This window comes from Sander lucioperca, chromosome 1, assembly GCF_008315115.2.
Source record: "Sander lucioperca isolate FBNREF2018 chromosome 1, SLUC_FBN_1.2, whole genome shotgun sequence".
Lineage (NCBI taxonomy): Eukaryota > Metazoa > Chordata > Actinopteri > Perciformes > Percidae > Sander > Sander lucioperca.
In genome coordinates, this window is record NC_050173.1 from 42303945 (window position 1) to 42309733 (window position 5789).

The following is a 5789-nucleotide window of genomic DNA, read 5'->3' on the forward strand; positions in this document are numbered from 1 at the left end:
CCAGCCAGAATTTGTTTTTTCCAGCTCGCAAGCCAACGCAGAGATGCTAGACCCCCTGGCTGCAAATTACATTTGGTGCTGCTAGGGTGCGTCTAGATTTCTAGGCTACTATTCGCCTATTTTACATTTAAAATGTTAAATCAAGAGATTACATCATTCAAGAGATTAAACGATCATATTCCTGAATAACATAATTTAAAACAATTTATTTCGCAGCTATAAGCTTAACAACATTTAGTTGTCTTACAGCATGAAGTATTGCAAGTCAAGTTTGGTCTACAAGAACAGTCAACATCAGTCATTAACGGCTAAATCAAAAGAATAGCATCTTCACTAAATCAAAGCAAATCCCAGATGTGCTCAATAAAGGCTGATCAGCTTGATAAATCATAGCTGGTTTGCTCACCTTCTCTGTTGGGTGGTCCGGTGGGGCTATTTATGCAAAACCAAAGTCATGTGTAGCTTGTTGGTTGATGCTCAGTGGCTCAACATGTCTCATGTTGTCTTTTTCATGTTTTATGCTCATGACACTTGCTGTTTCAGCAAAACACTTTTTTAGTGATAGTCGAAGTTGTTACCAGCCAGTGCCCAGAAAACCTGATTTTGGGGTGAAGTAAGATGGCTGAGTTTTACTTTTTGGCTGTAGCTTTCTGTGTTTTCTCATGTTACATCTATATCCAGCTTGCTGTGAGGTTTGTTAGGGTCTAAAGGAATAATTGTACCAAAAAAGCCTTCTCTGTATTTGAAAGCATTTTGGAAAGTTTCCAAAAAAAATCTCTTTAGAATTTAGATGCTGCTGTAAATGGATTTAAAAAAAGGTTTCCAAATGATACCCAAGTTCATTCTTAATGCAGTTGAATTGCTCTCATAGTCAAGACAATGGCTGTTACTCATCAAGTTCTTGGCTCTTTCAGTGTTCAATCTCTGTGCGGTTTGCCTGCAGCCTTGGTAACTATAACAGCATCAAATTATTTGGTTTTGAATGTTTCTCTGACTTGATTTAATGCCACACCTTCAGTAGTTAGCTGGGATTCATTTTGGAGTTGGTTGAAACCTGCTTACTTGACCAAATTCCTCAGTCTCTACTGATTTGTGATGTTTGTCAAACCACAGTGCGTATCCCTGCTGTGATTTTTGCCTAACCTTTCTGTGGTGTATGATGTGTGTGTTCAGAAATCGACAGGGAGGCAGTGTCAGTGAACCTGCTGCCTGGAATATCACTGCTTTATATGAGAACTACAACCTTCTGTCTCTCACAGAACCGCAGCTCGTCCTTTCGAATTTCTGAACGACGTTCATCTGCCGAAGACCTGGGACTGGAGGAACGTAAACGGCATCAACTACGCCTCTATAACGCGTAACCAGCACATCCCTCAGTATTGTGGCTGCTGCTGGGCTCATGGCAGCACCAGTGCAATGGCAGGTTAGATTACTTGACTCTCAACATGCCTAGACCTGACCTTACTGTAATCTAAGTTGTTGCATATAATGAACCCAGAAAAGTTCTGGTGCAAAATTGTCACGTGTTGACTTTTATTTAAATTTGGCGCTTGCCCATTTGGACATGGAATCGTGGAAATCAATTTTCTCAACACAATCTTGTGAAAAAAATAATAACAGATGGGATCCTCAGTAGTTTCAATTAACTTAAGAGATTTGCCAAAACAAATATTGCATTTGTGGGAACCTTTTCTCTGCCTTGTTTAGATCGCATCAACATCAAGCGGAAAGGAGTGTGGCCATCTGCTTATCTGTCTGTCCAACACGTGGTCAACGGCGCTGAGTCTGGCACCTGTCAGGGAGGGGACCATGGAGGGGTGTGGGAGTATGCCCACAAACATGGCATCCCTGATGAGACCTTTAACAACTACCAGGCAATTGACCAGAGTAAGAACTCGGCAGTAGTGTGCACATGGTACTAGTTTAGGTCAGTTTTCCTCCATGAGCCATAAGATTTTCTTTTTTTCCTCTCAGAACTTGCACAGCTTTCGGGAAGTGCAACTCTGTGCAGAATTACACTTTATGGAAAGTAGGGGACTTTGGAGCCATCAGTGGAAGGGATAAAATGATGGTAGAAATCTACGGTGCAGGGCCAATCAGGTTTAGTGTTTTGTACTGGTTTTACAGGGGGTTGCATGAATGCTGCCTTTGAAATGAAATTGAATTATTTGAAAGTTCCCTACAGTTTGATGTTATGGCTAATCATTTCAAACTTTCTACCACTTTCCTTTCTGCTCAAATCACATCAATTGAATCCCTCTTCCCTCAGCTGTGGCATTATGGCCACAGAGAAAGTTGATGCGCACACCGGGGGTCTGTACACGGAGTACGTTGAGTCGCCTGACATCAACCACATCGTGTCAGTGGCAGGCTGGGGGATAGAAATTGGTATTGAATACTGGATCGTGTGCAACTCCTGGGGAGAGCCATAGGTGAGTCATCACATAGTCATGTAAGAGCCTTGGTTTTTAAACTTGGCATTTCAATATTGTTAGAATGAAATGCAGTGAGTGTACTTTATGTAATATCTTAGTGACTTTGTTTTTTTTAAGGGTGAGAAAGGCTGGCTCAAGATTGTGACAAGAGCCTTCAAAGGAGGAAGTGGAAGCAAATACAATCTTGCTTTGGAGGAAGATTGTTGTGATTGCACCCTCAAGCTACCTGTAAAAGTTGAACCATGAGTAATTGCACTGTACAGAATATACATTAATCCTGATTCACTGTATTATGTAACAGCCTGTATTTGTAATGTCTTTTTACATGTAAGTCTTGTCTAGAACTATTTTTCAGTGCTGACTCGGCTCAAAACCTTGTGTTGTATGTGGGTCAAATTACTATAACTGGAACTGTCATGTCTGATTGTTCAAGCCAGTGAAATGAAATGACTGCGTTGGCATTCCATTTTATCCAGAGTTTGTGCTGTTTTGACTTTGAACTCGGAAGGTGCAGTAGAATCCATTAGCTTGAGGGTTTCCTCTAGAACAAAGCTAAAATGCAAAAGGCTCTGACATGTTGCAGGAAGCTCCTACATGGTCAGTTTTTTTTTTTTAAACTGTGAAGGGGCCTTTTGTAAAGGAGTAGTTGCATGTGTGTAGATTGCTCATAGAACATTTTGCCACCATGATTAAATACTGGCACTAAAGGGATGATCCAGCGGTTTAGTATTGCACTTATAACATTGAGGTAATGTTAAAAATCAAAGCAGCGGAGACATCACCAGTAAGGGTCAATATTTCCATAAAGTACTTAATGTCTTTAAACCCCTCGCATATGAAATGACTGCATCTTTCAAAGACCACATTGAGGTTTTATATCAACATTTTTAAGCCACAAACTGGGATTACCCTGATGGCAACAGGGTTATTTATTCAAACTTTGGGACGTCTTCCTTCAGAACCAAGTACTCATGACTAAAATGCAGTGTAAAATTGAGAGCCCCTGAAAAACTAAGACTGAGCTGGAACTAAGGCGGACACACACAATGTTTGTAGAAAATGGAATATCATTTGAATCCAGGGGGTGTGTGGGGCTCGTACATGACTACATTTTTGAGTGAACATTCCATAAGGCTTGCTACACCTGAGACCATATGCCTAACAAACCTGCATTTATTTATTTTTTTAAGTTACTGCCCTATGCATTCAGCTTCTGGTATTTGTACTGCACTTATGCTGATTCAGAAATGTATTTTTCTGCAGTTGAGGCAAACCATATAGTGCAAGTAATTTGCTTCTGCCTAGGCTTGCATGTAGATTGATACAAGGTCAATTTGTAAAGGTGTAAACACAAAATTGTCAAGGCTTAATAGCTCTACTCTTGCAGCGATGTTTTCTGAGACTGTTATTACATACAACAGCTCTCCTGTCATTAACATCAGGTCACAGGGTGACTAAACCGAGCCACTCTTTCAAAAAACGACTTTGTTCTACATATCTGAGCTTGATAAACAGACTCCACCTCCCTTATTGACTGACATGCTTTATTAGTTTCAATACGGTCATGCTTCTGGAGTTACATTCAGTTTAATCACCAGTTATCTACAGTGGCGCACACACAACAGTACAATGGCATCTCCTGAGTTTATGTGCAATTATAAAGAGCCCATTTTCTTGCTGTTCTGCTGGGGAACAAAAGAAAACTGATCACTTAGATACTTGGTTCAGTGGACGCAACAATAATAAAAAAGCATAAAAAACAGGCTGCTGTGCTTTGCTGCTGATATGGAAATGCTTCCCATTAACTGTAGTTTCCATTCAGCATCTCTGGGGAGAACAAAGGATAATCAAACCTTATGCAGCACTGTTAACTTGAAGCCTCCAAACCAAGGCGAACCTTAAGCCTATAAAGCTGTGGCGTGTCCAAGTAGAGGCCCACTGTGAAAACAAATATTGAACATAATTTGGTTGCTCAATATTATGCTTTCAAGCTCCCACCCTCGAGCAATTTTTCACGTTAAATCAAATTTGCGTTCTGATTAAATTTCCTGCATGTTTTCTCATTTGCATAATCACAAGCAGAGCTCTAATGGCTGTGAATGAAAACACATGGTAATCTTTGGGTCTGAGGCTCAAATAGAAAGAGCCGTCTTTCTGGTGTGACAAAAAAAGGTCTGAAAAATGCAGGTTGCAAATGCACATGGGCCATTTTCATACTCAGTGATTCAGCATTCATCTTCATTATAGCAATCAATGGACATTTCAGCAATTCCTGCAAACCCATTATGTATTGTTTCGTGATCAATATGTTGCTCGGTAAACACAAGATGGAGAGGGTGGTTGTTATAAGAAAAACAGTATTACTGAGGCCCTTTGGTGCCGAGGCCTAGATTATCAGCTTAAATAGAGTTAAAGGGAATAGTCACTTTACTATCTTTGAGCAAGGCATTGTAAGGACCTATACAGGGCAGCAGAGTAGGAATACGCAGAAAGCTTTCCTGTGTATGTGTTTGTGCTTTGTGTAATCCCTCCCAATGCATTCACCTAGTCAAGGCCACTGCTGAAACTTGCCTCGTGAAATAAGCAACAGAGAACAAAGGATAACCAGACAGCCACAAAAACACATTCTGGTATTTCACAGAAAAATGTGTTCTCTGATTTATCCTAAGAGGTTACAGACACCATATCTGATGTTAATGATTCAAAACATGCCCAAATGAAACATTTAAATTATTACTAGCAGTATGAGCAGGTGCAAAAAGGGTGAAAAAAAGGAATCAGATTTCTTAATGCATTCCACAATACTATCAATCATTCATTTATTGTGTCAAATATGAATTGAGCAGTTTTCACCCCAAATCCTGTTCTGTTTGTCGAAACACAAGGCCTGGATCACAGCACAGAATGATCATTATCATAATGCACGAAGCAGATTAGATCTACTGGATGGTATTAATCACACATCATACCCCTGACTTCAGCAAAAGGCATGTCTGAAGTGATTTGCCTTGCATAATACATCTTAAGCACAAACAGCAAAAAATTGGAGATGTCTCTTATTGCTAATGAGCCCACGCAGGAAATATGATTTGGTCATTAAAAATGAGGCATCTTCCTCAGCCAGCCACCACTCTCCCTGATGATCTGTTTTTCCCCTGTCAAGCAAAAAACACTTACACAACAATCACTTAGTCAGTGTGATTCCTAAATCGATTTACAGGCCACAGCCACCCCACTGATGTTATGCATCATTCCACTGCTAATCTCACTTCCTTGTCCAATATACTCATGCAACCTCGAGGCAGCCTCAGAATTAGCTTTAGTTAATGGATGAGTATTAATCCCTCTTAGTCA

The 5789-nt window shown here is 40.3% G+C and overlaps 1 pseudogene; it reads left to right on the plus strand.

Moving 5' to 3' along the window:
* The first annotated feature begins 518 nt into the window (after positions 1-518).
* LOC116062473 lies at positions 519-2681 on the plus strand (annotated as a pseudogene).
* The last annotated feature ends 3108 nt before the right edge of the window (positions 2682-5789 follow it).